This window comes from Manacus candei, unplaced genomic scaffold, assembly GCF_025592945.1.
Source record: "Manacus candei isolate 608988 ecotype Guabito, Panama unplaced genomic scaffold, ASM2559294v1 h1tg000050l, whole genome shotgun sequence".
Taxonomy (NCBI): domain Eukaryota; kingdom Metazoa; phylum Chordata; class Aves; order Passeriformes; family Pipridae; genus Manacus; species Manacus candei.
This window is the reverse complement of record NW_026138098.1, coordinates 25,284,263-25,308,847: the sequence shown is the minus strand read 5'-3', so window position 1 is coordinate 25,308,847 and position 24,585 is coordinate 25,284,263. Positions and strand designations below refer to the sequence as shown.

Below are 24,585 nucleotides of genomic sequence, written 5' to 3'. Positions count from 1 at the left end.
ACAGGAGTCACAGTCTGAACAGACAAACCCCAGGAGTGAAAAGCTTGTCCACGAACCACCTCTCACATTATTATCCTATCAAACTGAGTCTGTAATTGCCCTACACTACCATTACAAAGTTTTTACACAAGTTACAAACATTCTGCACAGCCCAGGAGACATGAAAGAACTTGTCTGAACTGAGCAGCATAGACACGAAGAATGGATGAGGGGCAAGGACATGGGACTGCTGAAAAAAGATGCAGAAGAATTCATTTCACACTAATAGAAACATAACAAAAACATAGAGAAGACATCATTTACAGAGGGGAGAAAAGAACTCTTTTCCGTTTAGCTGGTTTTTTGCAAAAGATTAATTGGAGAGAAACCCATGTGCAGGAATTAATTTCCAAAACTGCTATGAGCTACCAGTCTTGAATAGATAAACAGGAGAATGATGCATGGATACAAAAGTTAGGCACTTAAATCTATATTTGACCCAGCACAACCCCTAAATGTGAATCTCCATTATGTGCCTAATCTTGTAGTCAATGAGGGTAATTCCGTGCTTATAGGAAAATCACGCTTATGAACTATGAAGATGCAGAGATTTCTCAGAGGGAAGCAAAGCTTGCAACTCCTTCTGAAGACATGAAAGGGGTCATTATCCCTGAAAACGTGGCCTCTCCCGTATGCACCCACACTCAGAAAAGACCAGGTCCTGTCACAGAAACGACCTACTCTGCAAGTAAGCAGAGCCCCAGAAAGTGACTGTGGGTGAAACCTGGCTCCCAGGAGTGCACCCAGCCAAGACACCCCACTGAAGCCTCCAGCAACACCTGACTGAGCCTCAAAGCTGCCTATTTAATTCCAGCATCAGAAGTGGCACCAGTAAAAAGTCAGCCAGGTATGATGACACAGTCAGGAGTTCGACTGGAACAAAGTGCAGACTAATTGAAAAATCCTGCAGTTGAAGGAAATGTTCTCAAGTGGAAGTGCTTGGGGTTTTTTCTTCTTTAAAGGATCCTTTACAAAACCCTCAGAACAAGAAAATGCTTCATGTTTAATTTTTAACTAAGTGCCTTCCTGAGGTGTTATGAACCGAACACAAATCAACAGATTGCACAAGTAGGTGAGAACCAGAAGACTACTCAAAACCCAAGCTGCCACAGCGGTTTAGCGTGGAAGAGCTCTAGATGTAATTTTAGGTTTGCTTGTTTAAAAGAGAGAAGCGCAGAACTCTCTAAAATCGAGGCTTCTATTTTCATTTCTTAATTTTCTAATGGTTGTCTTTTCACTTAATAACATAAACATAAGCAGTAGCAAACTATCATTTCCAGGTACACCACCTCCTTTTTCCAGTAGCTACTCACAGGTACTGTTCACACATACTTAGAACAAATTCCAAAGAGACTAATCATAAAGTCGTATCTGAAGGGGAGAAAAAGGAACCTGCTTTACAAAAAACACCCACAAATATGATTTTTCAGTACAAGAAAAAAATTGGATTTTCTCAAGTTAAATGGCCACACAAGAAAAATACGTAGAGCCTGGACCATTCCTGTGAATTAATCACACATTTGGACAAAGAAGAGGTAGCAATTTTATTGCATTTATCAAGCGGAAGGTCAAGAGCGGTGTTCAGGGAGGCATTTTAGAGCTCTGCTGTGACAAAAAGGGGACACCATTTCTTTATGTAACTAAATATGGTCACTCGAAAATTGTCAGCCTCACATGTAGCCTACAAAAAGCATTCCCCGGAGCTCTGTGAAATGGTCCAGCAACGTGTGTCAGTCTAAGCTGCTTCTCTATTAGCCAAGGAATCTGTCAACAAGCATTTGATCAAATTATACTCACCTTTTATCCCTGGCATATCATTACTAATGTGCCAGTGACAAAGGCCCCCCTCCCCCTTTTCCAGCCGCCTGGAGATACAAATTCCTGCCTCACAGGGTTCTTCCCCTGCACCACAGCCACTTGAGCTCAGAGAAATAGGAACAAAGTGTTCTGCCGAACACTTAAGGCAGCCGTCGCAGAGTAATAGTGGATGCTGAGCACTTTCACAGCCGAGTGTAATTACTACGAAATCATCCATCTTAGACGAGGCTATGATGGGAGAAGGGAGCTGCTCCTTCTGCACACCTATGTGCACTTGACAAGCAAGATAAAAAGCAACAACCCAATGGATCTGAGGGCATGAATCTGCAAACAAAAAGCCAAACCCTCCTGGAAAAAAAAGGAAAGTAACTCCCAGAAAAGAAATATGCCAATGAGATAGCATTGCTTTGTTGAGCTGGAGATAAGAAAACATCTTAATGAGTTATTATTACCAATATCCAGTAAGCACATTTATAAAGGTGAAACATAAACTGCCAAAGAACAAAGAGGTCCTCAAGATAAGCTGGACGGTTTCATTCTGTGAGTTAAGTGGAGAGGACTCGTTTTTAGAAAGTAAGAGACTGCAGCTAGAAATCCTAGCAAATTTACTCATCCCTATCACAGCACTCATTATGGAGAGGTTCAACCTTTCCTCCCCCGGGACATTTCGACTCATGTACCATGTATAATAATCTCTCTCTTCCCTGCGTTGGTGCTTGTGCATGGAATGAAAACAAAGCTGTTTGTAGCCACCTTAGGATTTACCAGTTCCCCTCCATCCTGTTCAGCAGAAGCAAGAACCCTCTAAAGGAGTCTGCTCTCCCCTGCTGGAAAATACGGGGTGGCCTCCCCTTCTCTCCTGCTTCATCCACCTCCACTGCTCTGCTCTCTGCTTGGTAAGATGAATATATACCCCGCCAACACACATCTGGTACAGCTGGCTTCTGGAGAACATCACTTCCTGGGCTATTCAAGCAAGATGAAACAAACTCAAAATGAATTTACAGATTACACTATTCATCTTTAGTGTACTTAGTTACTGCTTTTTATGCTGACAGTATTAGGCGTATCTCAACTCATTTACACTCAAAGCACGAGAAATTCAGTATCATACTATAATGAACAGATAAAGCAGGAAGCACAAAGGACAGCTACAGATGGTGCCAACAGTCAGTCTCACCCTCTCATAGCACAGCCAAGCAGCTGCTTTTTCTCCCCCTCCGCCCCTCCTCCTTGTACAACAGGAGCACAGATTTTGCAGATGGACCATCCACACCGTCTCTCGCAGCCTCTTGCTGCGGCAGTTTAATGATCAGATTTAAATCGTGTTCCTCTGCTGCATTGCTACAATGTCCCTTGCATACAATGATGTGGCTTTCCTGCTTAAGTTGAACTCAACTGTTGCAATGAGGGTAAAGGAAGAATCTTTAAATGGGCAACCCCCCCCCATGCAGCCCTTTATGCAGCCCAGGTGTAAAATACAACCTGGCTAAAACATGGAAATTGACATTTTCAATCCCTGTTCAGTCACAGAGGGCTCTGCCAGCTCATGCCAAAAGATGCATAATAATGGCAATCAAATGACGTACTGACAGTTTAAGTGTATTCACACATTTATTTGGCTTAGAGGGATGCACTCTGGGATGATTGGTGCAATATTTGACCTACTTTTCTCCATTTGTAAAACCTGTATCATTCTTAATGGGATTGCATTTTACTTTTAGCATTGATCTATTTTCATAGGAATAAATCAATACTGATTTGCTAATGACGACTGCGTTAAGAAACCAACGTAGAAATGAGCAGCCTCGGCTTTCACATTTGTGAAAAGGAGAAACACTGACTTAAAAATAAGAGAAATTTCAATTACAACTAGCCCAAGGGGTTTCCCTAAGGAAGCAAGACAAAAAAAATCCACTCAGAGATATTCAGCTTGCTGCTATCCAGTCCCATTTTTGTTTCTCCATTCTCTGAAGAGGACCGGACATGGCAAGAGTGTCTCAGCACAGAATGTGACTGACCTCTTTTTAAAATACTCATAAATACTCCCACACACCCAGAGTTGGCCACACTTTATGTCCTGGATGCCTCCAATGGTTTTAAATGCTTTCACTGAAAAAATCATAAGACATCGCAATGTGTCCACACTGGGATCCTGGGGACAAGGAGGAGAAAGAAGGCTGGAAGGCAAAGATTTTTTTTTTTTTCCCTTCAGCCCGAGTCACATTTCAAGCATTTCTCTGAAACCACAGAGCTAAGTCTTGCTTGAAAGAGAAAGGAAGCAATTGTTATTTAATCCCCTGTCTCTAGGAGGCAAGTCTTTAAGAACATGCCAAATATCACAAGATTTGCGACACAATTATTAGGACCGGCCACATCCCCTGGTACTGCTCCTTTCCTGTAAGGGCCCTTTTGTGCTGAGAACCTGCCAGGCAGTACAGAAACAAAAGCCTCCACTGCCCACTCTGTGGCACCTTCCCATCCCTCATAGCCATGAGTGCCCATCGCCCAGCAGCAGCATCACAACTGCTTTGTAAACGCTGGGCCCTTCCATTAAGAAAACCAAGGAGCTCGAGCTGGGGGATATCATGGATCAAGCCCAGGCTGCCCACACCACTCACTACTTCTTGACAACAAATGATGCTGGCATACCTGCAAATATTACATGATGTGGATGCTGACAATGCAGCTCAAAGGACATTTTATAGCCATGGCACTGAACATTGGTACAGCCTGTTACAGCCCTTTTCTGGCCAGGGACCAGAAAGGAGAAAGAAAATAGGGTGCGTGATCAATGCTACCCCATAGATTCACTAATGCATTTTATTAGCTGCATCCACAGCAGCTCTGAGAGCTGCAATCCCAGAACTGACTGGTTTCACTCAGCACGGTGCAAAGTGCCACAGTAAGCACCTCCGAGTGCATGAGCCACTCGGCTCCCTAGAAAGCAAAATACAGAGAAGCATAGTGCTAATCTATTTACCTATTATGATACCCTAGTATTAGTTACAGCTTATCACCTCAGTAAATCGCTGCCTCTTGTTAGGGAACGTGCTTAAAGGTGCAGCAAACTGCTATTTACAGGCAGACACTATATTTACAGCCACAAAGACAGGTGAGGAGGGGATAGGACAACAGCTCAGTAATTTCAATGCCTTCTGCTTCCCGGGAGACTGCTGGAAGAGCACAATAGGATTACAGCTTCCTTGCTGCAGTTAAGCTGCAGTAGATAGTTCAATAGGCAGACTGGCAGACCCGTATTTCTTATTCGCTGCAATGAAAATATTAGGAAAAAAGGAGGAGTTTGATTTGGAGAACTATCTGTTCAGCACCATCTCGCTAGTTTGGTTTCATGCCTTGTAAGGAAATGCATTTGGCTGAAAAGATATTTACAGCATAAGTAAGAAAATACATAATTTTTCATCAATCATATCCATTAATTTTATATTGCCTTTAGAAACAAAATCATATCTTTTACATGGAGAATTCTAGATAAGTAGAATACAGAGCTACCTTCCTCTGTATAGAATGTAATCTAAATACAGTTTTCATAAAACATCCAGTGAGGTAATTTGGTGAGGAGGGAAGGAGCAGAGCAATGAGAAGCAAAGGAGAGAAGAGGAAACAACTATTGTCTTGGTTATTTAGGAGAGTTATTCTTTTTACACAGAAAAATGGAGACTATATCATGTTTGGAAAATACATTGAAAATGTTAACTACCTAATGCTCAATGTGCTAACAGTATTAGAAAAACAATGTCAGTTGCATTAAAAGGATGGAATCTCTGCTTACAATTTTGTGAAACTGAAAATTGGATGTTTTCCTTGTGTTTTAAAAGCCATCTTGCTTTTAAAGAGCTAGGAAATGCAGAAAGAGGGAGAAACCAGCCACCCCAAATTATTTTGAGGATTGATTTTCCTGCAGCTCTCCTCCTCACCCACTCCAGCAGAGCCTGGCAATGGCTACCTAACCTGTGGGTCAGGGCAGGAAAGCAACGCCACAAAGTAAACAGGATGTAACTATCCATTAGAAGAGATTCAGAGTCCATGTGTTTGTCCCTCCTCTTCAGTCCTTTCGAGGCACCTCTACATGCCCTAACCTTGCAGCTTCTGGGCCCCACCCCTGTCATTACACAAGCTTCTGCTCAGTGTCTGCCTCAATGCTGAGAGCGCAAAAGGAGTACATACAAAGCCAATTACAGAGCAGAAGTATTAATTTCTCACCAGTCTGGCTGTTCAACACGGACTGCCAGCAGTTCCCAGGGAGTCCACCCCTCCTCCCAGGCCCACATCTCTGGCTGCCAGCACTTGCCCACTTTGCACAGAGGAGCCCATGGCAGAGCCAGTGCTTATTCCCAGGTGTTTGCTTCCACCTGATCCTGGGAGGTTTACACCCCAGCTGGATGCTTTTTTGGAGCAGCTGAGGACTGTAATTGCTGTTCTCCATCAGGTGAAATCAGTGATGTTAGCTTAAACAGTCCAAGCAAACAAGTTGGATTAAACGGACTGATTTTATCCAAAAAGTACCAACACAAACCTGCTCCACTAGTAGAGTAGTGAGAAGTACCACCTCCAAACTCACAGAGATTTAAAAAGTGTTAGTCCCAGCAACCTCACAGCAAACTGTATGGAACTGAATTCCCCAGCAGAGCCAATGTGGCAGCTGGCTCAAACCCTGCTCTGGGAGGCATGAACTGCCCTGCTAATCACAACAGGAACACAAAGTCAACAGCCACGGCTCAACATTGTGAAACACGGTATAATACACATTTCTACCCTAATATCCAAGTTATGTCCTTTATCTCTAATGCCTCCTTCATTACTATATCTGCACCTGTGTCCTGCAGAAATTTCCAGCTTTGCTCTGGTAGGATCTATCATGCAGTTACGTATCATTAAAAAACAAAAAACCACACAGGTCTGTAGGAAAATAGGTAACACAGGCAATGCCTGAATGTTATATCACATAATTAACAAAGGTTTTATTCAATAAAACCCTTTCTGCAAACCTGAGAGTTATCTAGCATGTGCTTTCAAGACTGCTGCATGAGAGTGGCACCATGTACCAAGTCTCGTCTTGAATATGGGTTCAGCTTGCCTTGGCATATTTTCAGCTCCTCACAAATATCTCTCAGGACACATATATATAGGCTTCCCCAAAAGCTCTTGCCAGCCACGTGTTGAAGACACGGATTTGAATACCGCTATCCTTACCCCGTGACTTCAGTGGAACTGGGATTCCCTAATTTCCTTCTACACTTACCAAAACTTGGCAGAGCATCTTACCAGATTCACTACATTAACTCTGAAGTAATACATTACAAAACATAGGAACAATGGCTCAATTTGGCAAGCACAAAACACTCTGCACAGATCCAGATAAAATACGTAAGCATCTCATTTAGGGTTAAGTTCTACCCAAGCTGCTACATCTAAAAACATGGTCCATTACATAAAGAGAAGACAAAGCTGGTGAAAGGCCATGAGCAAGTGAATCTTGAATAAGGCTTTCCAAAGGAAATGCACTCCAATAGCATTAGACTGCCTGTTTTCCTACTCATCCAATTATTGGTTTCACTGCTTAGATTTCAAACAACAGTGTCTTTCATTACTGCTGTAAGCTTTTATTTTGTAATGTCAGTTCTAGTCATTAACAGATTTCACATATGACAGGCATCTGAAAAATGGAACTGACACACTTGAACCCATCTTTGGCTACACTCAGACCAGTGACCTATAGGTGAGAGGCTCAGTTTCACTTAATCCATCCTTAGCCCTCCAATTACTACTGTAAACAACTCCTGAGTTAACACCACCACTAACATCCAAAAGTGCTAGGAAGAAACCCAACAGATGAATTTAACGAGAGTTTGAACACAGGGAAGCCATGCACACCCAGGATGACAATGGAAGTCTGGAAAAGGGAAAATCCAGTGTCTATCATTAAAAAAAGAAAGGAATAAATGTAAAATTGGAGGTCCTATCATGGAAAAATAACCCAAATTATTCAAAAAGACCAAGAGGAAAGTAAAAAATGAGTAACAACCAAAATGGATTTGTCAGGAACAAATCATGCCACACTTCTGTACCTTCTTTACATTAGCAGACAATAGACCTTGAGCATAGGTTAGTTTGATTTTAGCGAGGCTTCAGAGCTGCTTTGTGTGACATTCTTACAAATGAACAAGGGAAATAAGGTCTAGCTGATTACAACACAAAATGGCTGGAAACTTAAGCTTACCAAACTATTAAAGCAGCAGTCACTGCGAGAAACAAGCTTTATCAGATGGGGTTTTGCAGGAGTTTGCCCCGGGTCTGAAACTACTGAACGATTCATTTTCAGATATTCATGATGCAGATGGATAAAGGGCTAGAACATGTTCTGGGTCAATTTACAGATGGCACAAGCTGGAAAGAAGCATCAGTTCACTGCAGAAATCTGTTACTGAAATCATCTTGAAAAGCTGGATGTGAAACAACGTCCAACAGGGACGAGTACAAAGCACGACAAAGCACATCTTCCCAACAGGGTGAGAACCATCTCTGAAGGCAGGACTTCTCAGAAGTGGAGCTGTGCTGTGCTGCTGAAGCACGCTCAACCAGCCTCCTCAGCTGCATGAGTGGAAGCCCAAGTTTGAAAGATGCACAATTCTCCTTTCTTTCTACCCCACCACAATGTACAACCACAGAAGGCTGAGAAAAGTCATCAGAATGATTAGGAAAAAAGACTGCATGAATTAGGGATTTTGGTGGGTCTAGTTTGAGCCTTTTTTGTTTTTTAGAAGAGGAAAAACTGACAGCAGTATTCTGATTTACTGAGTAACAAAGCGTTAACCACACCCACAGCAGAAACACCAATATATAAAGAGATAAAAATCCAATAGGTTAGATATTAGGAGCATCCTAATGCTCCTTAATACCCTAGGGGGTAAGTTGAGGAATTTCCACGGATGGAGATGCAGAGGAAAGGTCAGATAAAGATCCAGGGAGAACTGATTCTTCAGGCAAGGGGGCATGGCATAGATGACTTCTTGAAGTCTTTTATGATCAAACAAAATCTATGATTGCTAACAGAGGAATTTCAAACAGTCTGCATTGGAAAAGTATTTAAATCTAGCTTGTATTCATAATTATTCCAAAAAGACATCTCAGCTACAGTGTGGGGAGCTCCTGCAGAGACTCCTGAAGTGGCCATCCAGCTACACAGCTTGCTGGCTGAGTTTTAAAGATGAAAGAAACTGAGAGCAGGTGATGTGCTGAAGGTCACTCCATTTGTGACAGAACAAGTCCCAGAACAGAGAGGATCATACACCTTCCTCTCTCTGCAAGGAAAAACCACAACCACCACATCAAGGGGTTACTGCTCTGTGCCCGCAGTCTCTGTGCCTGCCATGGAACATTTTCAAACAACAACTGTAAAACATCTGGAGAGGCTTTCAAGGAGGGAACAAAAAATTGCAAAAAACCACACAACCAAAATTTATAGCAGAAACGTGTTTCCAAAGTTAACATTGCACAGTCAGAACTCAGAAGGACCAAAAGCTATTTTAGGATCTTTTGCTTCTTGGTTCTGCATTCTTGCTCTTTGCTTTAATTTTACATTATTTTACATTTTTATAGGAAAATAATGTTTTATCAGGTGTCCTCGATTTTTTTATTTTTATACGATTAGTGTAATACAAACTTTGCCAACTTCTTTAGAACTGTTGAAGGAAAAAAGTGTTAGTTTTCAAAGCTGGGGGTTCCAGGACCATTTTTCATACTATACAAACTTTGTACTTGAACAGAACTAAGCTGAAAGCACTCTAACCCTATCATTCTATCTCATTCTTCATTCTGAAAGAAAAATTACAACTACATAAAATAATCCCTATGTGCTGAAATTGAAAACAGTTAAGGACATCAGGAAAGAGAAACTCAGCCTACAGCAGTTTTAAACTTAATCTGATTTCTGTTCAAACAATACAGGGCAGACAGATGTGAGCACACACTGCAGTTTCAAGGCAGTGATGTTTCCCATCTCACTGCCCAGTTAATGAGTTAGTTTTTTAAAAGAGTCATTACTTCTTTTTCCCCTTTGTGTCCCACCAGCTCCACAAACCTTGTCATCTTCCTTTACTATCAACCTGCTCTGCTCCTCTGATACCAATCACCTTTTCTTGAGAACTGCCTAATTAATTAACATTCAATTAATATCCCAAAGTCAAATGCCAAATAATTGTTCCCAAGCTGCACTGGGAACTTGGTAACTAATCTGAGCAAGAGAAGGGCTTCTGTATCCTGAAAGTTCCAATTTTTCTAGCTGTGTCCATTGGGCTAATGGACGTTTCTCACCTCAAACACTGTTGTATTAAAGGAGCAGACTTTGTGAGCCATGGATGCTCCTGTTAAAGCATTCCAATACCCTCTAACACTCCACATGCACCATGTTTATTTTATTTATTACCAATAAAGTAAAAATGCAAATCATCTATGCTCTGTTACAATTAGGGCCACATAGAAAACGGAAGTTGGTGTAAACTAAGAAACATCTAAATAACCCTATCCTAATCTTCAGATTATTTTAGTTGTAGTTTCATGATACAAAGTGTTCAGAAGCAATACTGCCTTCAGGTAGCCCTATCTTCTGCTGTCAGTGCCCGTGCCCTGATGTAGCTTGTATGCTCCCAGCTATGCTGAAGCATTTCTTTTTATGACTACCCTGTAAACCTGACTAGGTTTTTTCTTCTCTTTCTTCCTTTTTAATGTTTTTGTTTTTTTTTTCCTCTTTTTTTTTTTTTTTTAATTTGGTTTTCTGTTTCTCCCTCAGGTAGATGAAATCCTTACTGTGGCTCAGAGTCTTGCCCCAGCAGCAAGGCTGTGGCACTGTGCAGAGGTGGAAATCAGGCAGCTGTTCCTTTGCACAGGCAGTACCTGAAGACAGGGCTCCAGTGGACACATACACACCTCAGTGCAATCAGCTGAGCTACAAGCACACACACGGAGGTTTGGAACAAGAGACTTTTATTTAAAAACCTAACTACGAACATTAGTTTCAGACAGATTAGAAACTGCTGTTTCCTTGTCTTCAGGGGAATGTTTATCATTCTGCATAGGTAGAAATAGGTTATCTATGGAATAGGGGAGAGGTATAAAAATGAACGTGGCTAATTGCTTTTTACAAGCACCTAGGGAAGAAGCCAGTAGTAATCACAGCCCAGACTGATTTTTCAATACCTTTCTTTTCTCTCTCTGAAAACAAAAAAGAACTGGGGAAGAGGGAAAGGGTTGTTTGTGACTCCCTCATCTTATGGACATTTGCAGAAGAGCAGCCTGACTCAATTCTCACAGAGGGCATCTGGCCCCCTCTCCCTGCACACAAGTGCGATAATTTCAGGACTGGAGTGCTACAAGATAATGCCATCACTGCTCTTGCCATCTATAAATAACTACATTTGGATCTAGCCGAGTCACGTGGAAAAGCTGGCCAGCGACACGTACATGTGTGTGAGCATGCCTTTGGAAACCCAAATAATTCTAATAATCTTGCATGAAATAAGCTTTAGCTTTCCAAATTTAGCTCTAGCACATGCATTCACTGTGGCTCGCAGAGGACTGCTATTATTTTTTTTTTTTCCCCAGTACTGTTCTTCCCTTGGAAGCTGCTGACTAGGGCATTAGTGGGGTATTGTGCAAAACCGTATCATGTGCTGCTGCGCAGACAGACTGCTCGGAGAGGCAGACAAGAATCAATTCCTCAGGCAGCTTCGCTAACCCTCCCGCCCCTCTCATTGACATCTTATCTCAGCCACTGAAAAGGCGGATGGGCCCGGGCATGGAGCGGTGGGCGGGTGAGAACGGCAGCCAGACAGCACAGCGAGGATGCCACACGCTGGAACACTTTCCCGATCCTGCGCCCAACTGCAGCGTGAGTCTTCCCAGCCTCCCGTGAATAGATCGGGCGGAGGACTGGGACGACAGAGGAAGTAATACAGCCTTAATGACACGCGGAGCCAGATTTTAGCACCGATTTTCTACAGCAAATCTGTCAGAGCAGTGCAAAAGGATGATTCAAAACCTAAAAAAAAAAAAAATTAATAAATTTGGATGATTAAACAACCCCACAGCATTAGTAGCAAACGCAAACGGGAAACGATTTCAAATGAGTTGTATGCAACTCCTGAGGGCATTTTCTGGGGAAATGACTAGAACACAACCCTACATGACCAACAGAGCCTACAGTTTATCCAAGACTGCAATACCCACAAAGCATTATGAGGGGTAAGAACATAATTTTCAGAAGCTAAACCTGAAGGGATCATGTACTGAGGAGAAGAGAAAGGAAGAGGGAGGGCAGCAAGGGACCCAGAGGATTTCCCAAGACTTCAAGGCCCCAGAGTGTTTCACAGGGGCAGGGATTCTGTTTCACTGCCTGTAGAAAAGCAGCAGTTTATAAAAAAGCACTGAGCAAACATCGTATCTAAATAGCAACCACATCTATTTCTTTCATGTTCCCAGAACATCTGGATAAGAAGAATCAAAATGGACATCAGAACATCAAATATTACAGTAAAACCCACAGTAAGATGCTATCCAAGCAGATGGAAAATAAAATTCTCCGTTCTTGATCAGAACCATTTTGGATTAGCTCCTGTTCCTACTGAAGTTGGTGGAAAATACTATAAACAATTTTAGTGGTAGGGAGGCTCAATCTCTTACATTATATTTACACAACCTCTACCAATATGATCTTTTCTTTTTTAATACACCATTTTAAGTGTATGTTACAAAACACAACTTCTCCTTTATACATTGATAAGTACTTTTATGTTAGTCTAGGAGTGTCAAAACCAAGAGAAATTAGAGCAAAAGATTAGATAATATGTTAAAGATAAGATTTCTGAAAGGTTACAGAAGTGCATTTATTGCATAGAGACTGTGCCTGGCTACTTACTGTCTGGGGACTATATAAATTTCCTTTCACAAACACATAAGAACTAGCTCCTTCCACAACTTGAAAGAAGTCCAATAAAAGTTCAAAACCAAGACGGCATGGGCAAAAATTTCCCAGGGATGCTAACCCAGGAATGTTTTCTGGAAGGAGCTGGTTACTTGAAGGGCTTGAAATAAAGAACAAGTCTGCAGTTAGGAAATTTTCTCTAAGGGGAATAGACTGTGGTAATTTTGAAAACATGAGGGTGGAGGAAGAGATGAGGAGAACCCTCAAGAGCAACTGAAAACCAGGGAACAGGGACAAAGGGAACAAGGAACGGACCTGAGGGTGCTGTGTGTTTAACGAGAAGGGAGAATGGGTAAACTACCTGGGCTCCAAGAAGGTGGGATTTTATCATGTACTCCCACCTCCCCCTCATACTTTTGGTCCTGCATTTTAGTCTGAGAACAAGTATCTACTACATTTTCCTCCTGATTAGAGCCTCTCCAAGTAAGAGAGCCCCTCAAAAGCCAAAATGTCCAAATTTGGCCCAATTCAAATAATATCTTTATGCAATACCCGATCTAGTCTTGTCTACTGCAATATAAAACAATCTGCATTAGCAACCTGCAGTTTGGTGCTATGAAAACTAGAAACTACAGCATTTCAAAATTTCACATGCAGTTGAGAATACCTCATTTGTTCTCTCTAGGATTTCATATTGACTGTTAAGATCAATTCAGGATACCAGCTCCAGTTTTACTGGTTGTCAAAAAGAAAAAAAAAACACAACAAAAAACAATAAAAGAAAAAAAAAAAAAAGAAAAAAAAAAGAAAAAAAAAGGCAGGCAGTGCAGTTTGACTGTGGTGTTGGCCAAAAGAAAATGGTAAAAAACCTGATTTTTTAACTTCCTACACAACACAGTCGTTCTCCCTCTGTCTTCTGAGTCATATCTGTTCATGTTACTAAGAAAGCCCCACAGAGCCAATATCGCTAGGGAAGAACAAGATGTATTTTCCACAAGACTGTCAGCTGATTCCAGCTGCTGCAAAACCTTTATTTTCAGAAATTATAGAAGATGCAGAAAAACACTGTGAATTTCAGGTTCCAGCTACTATAATTCATGAACCAGGGATATTTGGTGTGGAAAGGTAACAGCAGACATTGTCTGCCTGTCTCACAAGATAACTCTTGAAGGATGGCTTTGTGTTTCCCCCAGAGAATAAATTTATACAGCACTTACAGTCATTAGGCCAGAAATATTGTTGACATTTCCAGAATGACCACAAAAATCTTATGTGTCAACACTAATACAAAACATTTTAAAGACAGCAATAATAATTACAAAAGGAGAATAGGACAGAATATTTCCAAATTGCAAAATGCTTTTTAGAGGCAGGATTCACTTCTAAAAATACACACACCTTAGTAACTGTCTGTAACAATTCTATTGTAACATTATCCTAAATCAGATGTTTTTCTAATGCAGACTTGAACACTGCCAAGTGATCAAGACCATGCAGTCTAAAAGATATACATGTAAACAAAGCACTTCTTTTATCTGCAAGCCGCTGATAAACACTAGCTAATCCTCACCTAATCCTGTGAAGAGAACATCATCCTAGCTTCACAAAGAGGGAATCTAAGGTAGTGAACTAATCCTTTGGGGAAAACACTCAGGTTAGAATGCCAGAGAGACTAGTTATTGGCTAAAGTTACAGTGAAAATGCATCTAGTTGCTGCCAGGGTGAGGGACACTGAGGCTACTGACTGGTGGGTCTATATGACAATTTCTGTCCCTTCTGACACATTTTTGCTGCCAAGACTATCCCCACTCCCTGAGGGACTTTTCAGGATAAATGATGACAAAAAAACCGAGAAGGAGAGAATGGGTTTGGACATCAGCTTAGAAACAGGATTTTCACATTCATAGACCAGGGTCTTGAAAGGAGAGAGGAACTGCTCTGGAGCAGGATAATGCCAGTCATTAAGGACATACATTCACAGTCATCCATGGCATCCTGAGGAGGAGAGGATCAATACACTCAGCATCAGATGTGGGATTAAAGGCTCTTTTCCTAGCCTGGATGCAGACCACTAGACCATGCTAATCTGACAGGAGGAGTTCCTGCAAGGCAGCTGAAAAAACCAGCACAGAATCATGTAGCAGAAAATAAAACAGGGATTCTAAAAACGCATTGCAAATTCTTGCCCAAGCAAATGCACTACTGAGTGCTAGAGAATAAACAATAACAAAGTGGCAAAGGCTAAAAATCTTCCTTTTTAAGTGGACTTCCATGCACATGCATGTGCTGAGAACATGCTTGACTGCAGCTCCATTGACACCTGGAGCAATGACTGCAGCACCAGTCCAGCAACCTGTGCCAGATCATTAAATAGAGAAAAGAGGGTTCAAAGCTGAAACCTGCGATCAAGCAATCAAAGCTTTACAGTGAAATAGTCTAGTTCACTGCAGTATTTATAAAAGGTAGTATCTCAAAGCCTTCATGGAGTACAGACTAAGCCCCTGCTATTACAGACTGGAATAAACTAATAGAGAAGGTACATTTGAGGAAGCCTTGTAAAGCAAAAATGTATTTCATCCTGTAGAAATCTAGGAATCAAAAAGGATAGCAGAACACAACATGGGTAAGCTAAAATGAACAGCTTTGTAAGATAAAAGGGATGCATTAAAAGAGGTATAAAGACTTCATAAGTGAAAACTGGAAGAATGTTACATGACTTACAGCAAACATTGCTATATGTATCATGATGAAACAAATGACAAGCTTCTATCAGACAGGTTCCTGACTAACAAGTTTCTGCACACAGATACTGATTTAAAAAAACAACCAGCAAAACCCACAACCTGGACCCCTGTGCATTAAGGTGAGGGAGAAAGAGTAGATAAAAGTACAGGCACTGTACTAATGAGAGGTGACAACAGGGCAATTAACAAAGACAGCTGTAATCTCTTGCAACTGATACTGCTGAGTTCCAGACATTCTATGACTAAAGTCATAAGGTCTTTACTAGAGATCTCTTTTAGTAAAGATGAGAAACTGCAGTGGATCTAACCAATGGTCTCCTGAGTTCACAGAGTATTTTCATCTATCCTGGGCAATGGAAAAAGCATTTCCAATGTGCTTATTTCATCAGATGCACCTTACAGGGGTCAGAAAAGCCCCTTCCAGTGTTCGGACAGGCAACATCAGCTCAGAAACTTAAGATCAAATAATAATCTTCCACACATGTAGAACTGAAAACACAGCAATCTCAATCCTAACGTATGTGCAGGCAAGTTAATGATATAATTATTTATATATAAAGTCATTAGCTCCCAATTCTAAACAAAGCTTTAAAATACAGGAAACATTCCTGTTTTAGACAGGACCACCCAGTAGTGTCTCATTGGACACCGAAGTATTTCAGTGTTTTTGTCCAATTTGATGATACACTGGAATTTTTTTTTTTTAATTCTTTGGGAACTTGCATTTGATCCAGATAAAAACTGCCTATCTAATTATCACTACTATTATTACAGAGAAGCACAAGTGGCATAGATATCCATTAGATAAGTGTAACTGAAGTGCAAAAAAAGCAGCATTAAGTAGTAAGGTGAAAGAACTAAAGTATAAATCTGCTCCACTCTTTGGAGCAGAGACTGTCTCTTCAAAGATATTTGCACAGTGCTTAGCACAACGGGCATTCTGATTTAGATATGAGCACTAACCAAATAGTAATAGCTAATAACAGCAAATACCTTAACCTCAATAAAACAGCTCCTCTGTACCTGGCTTTCAAGTAATGGTGGAAAGAATGAGGATCATACACAAACCTGCCTAATGAAATATTAAGAGTGATAGTGCCTAAATCTGGTGAAATCATATAGCATTCTAAATTACTATCAAAAATATTATGTTATCATGTGCTGGCTCACAATTTGCACCATGGGGACTCAGCAGTTCTGCATTTAGCTTATTCAATTTAAATCTCCATATTAAGGAATGTTTTGGCTATTAATAGTAAAGTACACTCAGAACAAGGCAGAAGAATCCAGTGACAATGGCTACAAGAAAAAGATTAGCTGCTTGATACCTTGCTTAAGACATGGTACATACATCTGGATAAACCAAGGACTTTATCAAAAAAATGTGCAAGAAATATAAGAGTAAAGAGAAGAAAGGATGGATCAGTAAGTGAGGGCATGATTCCCATGCACGAAAAACCCAGACAGGAATGGACACAAAATGTAGGAGGGCACTCTTTAACTTGTGTTTGGAAACAAGACAGACCAGACCTGCAGATTGGCTCGAGAGAGAAGAACAGAAAAGGGAAGGAAAAGTGGGTGAAAAATGGGGGTGAGTGGGCAGTGGGAACTGAAACAGTCTTATGTTTTATGAGCTGTCCCATTATTCCCCTGCACACCTGCCATGTCCCAGTTTAAGAACCCCTTGTCTACCAAGGACCAGAAAGAAATGAGCTTCCAACAGGCCCTGGCACAGGAGGATGCTCAATTCCCAAACCTGCTAACTGCTGCAGGCTGAAGAAAGGCTTGGATCAACTCAGGAGGGAATGTAACAATTCGGAACATTAAACTGCCCGACTCCTAGGATTTTATTTTAGTTAGACCATGGTATTTTTACATGTGTAGAAGTTACCTATGGTGATTTCTTCTGACAAAGAATAATTACATTGGGTTGTTTTGATGATTTACAATTAACCCAAATTTTCAGTTATAAACAAATTCAAATCTAACTGGTAATGACTGAACATTAGAAGATTTATGTATAAAAACACAAAACCACTTTGGATACTTGGCCAAAAGCTGATGATACAAGCCTTCTTCTCCCCTTATTCTAAGCAGTTACTGCAGTTCAGAAAGCAAGTGGACCACATTTACATTTAACTTACACTTCAGTAACTGTAAGTCAAGCCAGAACACAGACATACCACAGACATACCTGAGCTAACCCTTAGTGCCTGTGTAAGAATACCAGCCACAGCCTCTCTGTGTGCACACTTCTAACCAGTTAGTTCAAGGAGAGAACAGGGAACTGATGGAATACATGGCATCACAAATATTTAATCTTCAAAGGAAAACCTGAAATGTTGTTTCATGTTATTCAAGTAATTTCCAACATCTCTATTGCTTACAATACGGTTTCAGATATTACAGCTTGCTTGTACTAGAAAAATTAACTATGAAGAACAAAAAAAAAATAATCCTATAACTGAACACTTAGGCTGTGTACTACTCCACTACTTACAAATTAGTATTCAATTTCACACAGTTACAGTAAAATATCACATCCTTTTGACAGCAGAACATGCAGATGTCCTGACAGGCACCAGAGGACAAGGGATCTGAAAGGGTAAAATGCTGTGATTTTTCTGATATAGTATGCATCTGAAATCTAAAGCATTATGACTAGACACTGATAATATGACCAATTTCTGTTTTCAATGTGAATTGTAATAGCTCCCAAGGAGCTCTGGTGCTGCCTGGGTATTGCCTGCTCAGCTGGTAAGTCGAGCCGGCGCCTGAACATGCTGGTTAGTAGTCAAAGCTGGGAGCAGTTCAAACATGGTCAGCCACGAGGAGGTCTTCTGAGATTTTCTCTTCTACAGCCAAGGAGATCCCTTGTGAGTACTTGCAAACCACAGTTATTCAGCTGCGTATCAACTCAGCCAACTCTGTGTAGATTTTTTTTTTTTAATGGCAAAAGAATCTTGATGACTTTGCTACTCAAAGGCCACCATCTTGCCAAATGGGAAACACTCTATCTAGAAGGAAAAGGTCAACAGTTGTTTTTTTATAAACAGCCTAGCCTGCTCTCTGAAATACATATATCGTTTTATATAAATACATATACCCACAAATTACAACATATGGTAATATTGCCACCACTCACCAGTATGCCAAAACCAGACTGATTTTATTCCCCATGGGCTTTTCCTGCCTAGTGCAATCACTTATTGACCAGCCTAGTTCACAGAAACCAGCAGGGCCAGAGATCTTGAGCATCTCCCCACCCACTGAAGCCCAGTGTCCTTAGCTGGGCACCAACAACAGTTCCTGGATGTTACAGCACATCAGGCTGAAAGTCACACATCCCAGCCCCTGTCAAGGGGAACAAGGTCAGTGTCTCGTTTGAAAGGGGGTATCAAACTGTTGCCCCAAGTCAAGGGACATCTGACTATGAAGCTTTAGCACTGTTAGTCTGCTAGTGATCTTCCCTCAGTACTTGACAAGTAACCCAGAGAGAAGAGGTGGGACCATATTAAGCATCCAAGTACAGATCCTAAACATACAGCTGTTAAAACAAGAATGTAATTTCCCAAGCACTTTTAATAGCAGTGCTAGCTTACAGCCTTTCAGTACTCTGCTCCTCCCAGCACTTGCTCCCACATCTATGACCAGCATAACTGCAGAGACCCACTGGCCAGAGATTTTCTTTTTTACTTCTGCCAGCGATGCCACCAAAGGATACTTTGTAAACCAAAGAGATAATTCTTAAAGCCAAGCGCAAGAGGGGTCTCTTAATTTTAATATTTTTTTTAAAGTTGCCTCAACTTGTTGAAATGCAATTTTCACTTTTAACAAGCTATTACAATTTTTCCTGAGACATCTTTTCATTTGTACAGCTCTGAAAACCGGACTTTACAATGCAGATGTCTTGAGAAATGATCAGTAAAGCTTGTAACATTCATTTGTTTTAATAGCTATTAGAACACCCTGTAGTTAAAAACAGATTACATCAGAAGTCCTCTATAAAGGCCAGTAAATTCTGTCATCTCATTAGATTTTACTGCACATGTGTTCTTAAAGTCAAAAATAACGAATTCTCACAAAACCTGCAACAAAATTGGTTTATTCTCACATGAAAGTCAGGTAGGCTAAACCACAAAGACATCAATTCATATCTGGAATAAGTTGTAAGATGAAACAACCAAAGCCAAGCAAGATGATACCCTAAACTAGATCTCCACTGGCCTCAGAAGTTAAAGTTAACATATTTCAAACTGATTTTTCAAAACAGGTTCTGAGGTCGCAGAGGTCCATATACTCATAAGAGGTGAGCATGTGTATTACATTAATGCTCTTAATTCAGGATGAAACTGTAATTTCATAGCATTATTTACAAGGTGCAGTAAAAAGTAAATAATAACAGTCTGAAATCCGAATTTGATTCAGCTTCTGACTTTCTCTGCAAGCATGAGGCAATTCTCAGTGGAAAGATGAGAAGCTGGACCACAAAATTTCTGCTAGAAGAGAGATACTCCCTGCTTGAGCGGCTCAATAGAGCCTTGCTGCCCAGAAAGATGATCTGCAATACAATTACAGTCAAGGCTAACTGGACACTTCATGTTTGACTCAGATAACTTTCAGGCTACCTATCATTATATTTTTAAAATAATAAAAATAAACAGAATAAGTACAGAAAGTGTGCTTTGGAGAAAGGCCAGTTGTAGCAAAAGTTGCTTTGTCTGTGAGTCCAAAAGTACAGCCTCACTCACTCACAAGAGAAACTATTCATGGGCAGAAAGAACACTGCATAATTTGTAGGTCTTTGCAGGGTTCCCCCCTCTCAGCCCCAAGACTCCCTTTTCCTAGAAACAGCATGAGCCAGACAGAGCTTTTTGCCCCCCTACCAGTCTTGAATATTTTAGGTCTTGTATGAGTGAATCGTAAAGAGCTGTGACACAAAGTTCAGTTTAACCAACTGCCAAACAGGAAAGCACTCATTACTCGTTTAAAAGCATTCTTTGTGCAAATGACTACAGTACAGCATGATGAATTAAAAAAAAAAACCAAAAAAAAAACCCACACAGGCAACATGACCGGAGTCCATCTATCCAGCACAGTGCAAACAGCAGGCAGACAATACTGTCTCCTTTATCTGCTTTCTCAAACTGACCTTGTTGATTATGATGCCCTGTACCATATTTATAAAAACAAAGCACAGGGGCAGACAGCTGACTTGCACTAGACTGTCAGCAAAAAAACCCTGCTTTTACTTTGCCTGCAAGGCTTTTATTGCTGACATGAAATTTGAGTCTTGTGAACACGATATTTGAAAAGCTTGTTCAAGGAGAGGTGCAGCAATTAGTATTTGTTAATATGGGCAGTTACAGCACCAGACGAGAGCTCCATGAGTTTCATTTACCATGTGCCTTACAACTACAGAGGATATGAATTACTTCCACTCTGCACTGGCAACAGAAACAAGTACTGTCCTTCTCTGCAGTGCCCAGAGTCTAGCTGGTCATTTAATCCCATTGCTCTCTTTAACAGTGAAACAACTGAGGTGTGCTGAGTCCCAGTTTAAAGGTTTTCAGATCAGTTAACCTTAAAACATGGAATTGAACATACAGGAGAGGTAAACCAGCACAGTTCTCCGAAGGTGTCAGTGAAGACAGGCCTGAAGTGAAGCTTGTTCATGTAACTCAGTTGCCCTTTTGAAGAGCCTTGGACAAACCCTCTGGCAATAGACTATCAAGAAACTTGGTGATCATGGGATCTGCAACAAACTCTGCTGTCATCCCCTGGAAACTGCTGAATGTGAAGACAAACAGGATCAACAGTTCTGAATATGACAAACTATTAACATGCGGGGGGGGATCAAAATCACATCAAAAATTAAAGGCGTTTAATGCATTCATCCAGTCTCTGAAAAAAAGAGTTTAAAAGTGGGATGACAGAATTTGCAGATGGTACATTTCTGGGTTAAAGAAAGATAAGACTGGGAACAAAAAAAAAAGTGTATGGACAAGTGGACACCACAGTACATTTTGGTCTGGTGAAAATGACCACTTGTACAAGATTAAAACATGAGGGGGTTCTAAACCTGTACAACATTTCAGGATAAAGGCCTAGCACTGTAAAAACTGTATGAAATCATCAATATCTGATAATAAATAGAAAGATGCAACATAAGAAGGAAGTGGCAACAGTGCTTTAATCATTACTTAAGTCAAAGGTTCATTGTTCAATGAAATAATGGTATATAGTTTTGGTTTCTCTGCCTTAAAAAGCTAAGCAAATACTTAAAAGATTCAGAGATCTGCAAACACAACTGAAGAAACCCAAAGATACCTGATTGAGTAAATGGTAAAAACTGTATTATTGATAAAACAAACACCAAGGTTCCTGAAAGCTACACTTGACAGAAAGGTTTCAGAATTATGGTACTAATATTCAGAAATGAATACGTTTTTTACTACTGCTAGTTTTCTCCTTCACACAGTCAAGTTCATTGAAATCCCTATTACAAAGTATTTATGGAACCAAGAACAAAGTGAACTCAGAGTAAAATTAAGCATTTATATGTACACATGCTTACTGACATTGGCAAATATAAATGACATAAATGGACAGTAAACATTACCTCTTATACTTAAAAGTATAGCACGTTTCATACATTTGTCACATGTGACATCTGAGATCAAAAGTGGAAGAAAAAAAGAGTAATCTTCTGAAATGTAGGATGCTAACTTCAGAAAAGGCCCAGAAATTATTCTTACCTAATGATTCTATTCAATGTTTACCTCCACAATGAAAGCAACACACATAAACTTCATTATTAGTCAAAAAGGAAACAGGCTTAGCTCAAAATATAAAAAGACAAGCTGGAAAATCAGGATTAGCAAAACAGAAGGCCAGAAAATAGGAACTGAATCATACAAGCCTGATGCCTATACAAAGCACTGGAGCAGTGCATTTTAAATCAATCTGTTCATCCTAGGTAACATGTATATTGGGACAATTATTTGTTTTCTTTTCTCCAATGTTTAGTCACCGTAAAAACCATCTACATGAAAACAGCTTGTGCTTTACAGTTCTAATGAAGCTCATAAAAAATTAATAGAATGTGAAGAAGGAAACCTGATGATGCATAGGGATTATATGGCCAAAAGACAAGAGGTATGTGCAGGTCTCGATAACATGCTTAGTTTATGTTTGCATCTGAGGCAGCATTTTAAACCTAAAGGATGAATTATAAAATTCATATCAGGAGTCATCAGCTGTCATGTCAAAACTAAAACACATATGAATTGCAGAGAATTTATTCAATAGTTCCTCTTTGATGGAGAATGGAAGAAACAAGTACAAGACAATGAACTCCCCGGTGAAGCCCTGACTGTGCTCAGAAGAATGGCAAAACTGACACCAACTACTGCAAGGATAGGATTTTATCTGTTAAAAATTCCAACTACTTTTCTAGGACCATGGATGCTGACATTGCCCTCTCTATCACAAAAAAAGCCTTTGGTTTCTGGGAAGAATAAAAGTTACAGATCTCTCAGTCAGGCTTTCAGCCCCACTCTGCACTCCCAGTCCCACACACGTATGCTTCCTATAATGGGCAACAGAACTTGAGGGGGCCAGTAAACCACTGCAGTTCATCAAGGAGGACATGCCAGTGCTTCATCCCAGAAAGCCAAGTGGGTTATAAAGGAGAGAATCCCATCATAAATTCGCTCCAGAGTATTCCCAGCTCACCTGGGATTTCCTCACCTTCCCCCAGCAAACTTACATAGGATTGTTCTTTCAAAACTGTGTTGAATCGGGCCAGTAGAACTATTTGCTGTCTTCTAGGAACAGATGCTAAGGTTTGCTAAGGCTAAACTGGCTTCCAGTGTCTTATTTATGATACACTGTTTCCTCCTAATACCTTAAGAAGTGTAAATACACAGGTAGCAGCAACAAATCAGGTTAGAATCTGTACTGGAGAACGTAGTTCAGAACTGCGTTTGATTCATAAATCCTTAGCTTATGTTACCCATGTGGGAATCAAACTCTGATAAGCAACTCTAAAAAAGGGGTTTTTTTAAGGTTCCTCATTTATCCTCCTTAATCTTAAGATTGCCTATTCTAAAACACATTATGAGAACAGGAAACTATTGTGAACTAATGCTCACTAACACCAAAGGCTGGGGAAGAAAGAAATCAGGTGCAGGTAACAAATAATGAGAATCCCATTCATGTTTAAGAACTGTGTTTGTTCATAACTAGATGTGGTAAATTGCTGACAAGGAAAAGGAAGAAGATGATCAGACATAATAGTAGGCACTGTTTTCAAAGATGCTCTTCTCTAAATGACCAATAACCTTCTAGACTTCAAAATTCAGGATAAAAATCAAAGAACTCCTCCCTGATAGGAGAAACTACATCTCTCCACTGCATACACGAAGTGAAAAGTCCTACCCATTCCACTAATGTCCTACTGACACACTCCCGGTATCTTTTTGAACAAAATCTGTGTAACTCAACAACATATCATGCAACTGCTTTTGGATTTCTTGCTATAAAGTAGCTGTCTACATGATTACATTTCCAGATGCCATTTCTCTGTAATTTAATGCGAATTCCTTCATGTTTATATTTGATGCTTTTAATACTATTGTTTTCTAAGGCATTTCAAAACAGTATTTACCTCAATGAGTCTGTATTGGTGAAATTAAATTAAACAAAACAAAAACAGTTGCATGAGCCTCTCTGCTGTTGAGACTGACTAGGCCATCAACAAAACTAATCTGCAACACTCCTGAAGCGTATTAGTAAGCAACAGACAAGTTGCTAAGCTCAAAAACGATGTAATTACAAACACTAATGAGTCATAAACTGACAGATAGAAACTAAAATTATAAGTTGATTAAAGATACCCTTCCACTGACAGGGACAGTGCAAGGAATTGTACAGCACATACTAATTCAGTTCTACTATAAACTAGTTAAGACTACTGGTGTCAAGATCAATCATTTGAGTCTTGTTCCAAATCATTCCTCTGCTTAAGCCATTTTGCTATTC

At 40.3% G+C, this 24,585-nt stretch overlaps 1 protein-coding gene across 9 annotated transcripts in view; it reads right to left on the bottom strand.

Annotated features, from left to right (window-relative positions):
* The window catches only part of ZMIZ1 (zinc finger MIZ-type containing 1), a 347,321-nt gene that overhangs the window by 51,954 nt on the left and 270,782 nt on the right, over positions 1 to 24,585 (bottom strand). The window lies entirely within an intron of this gene.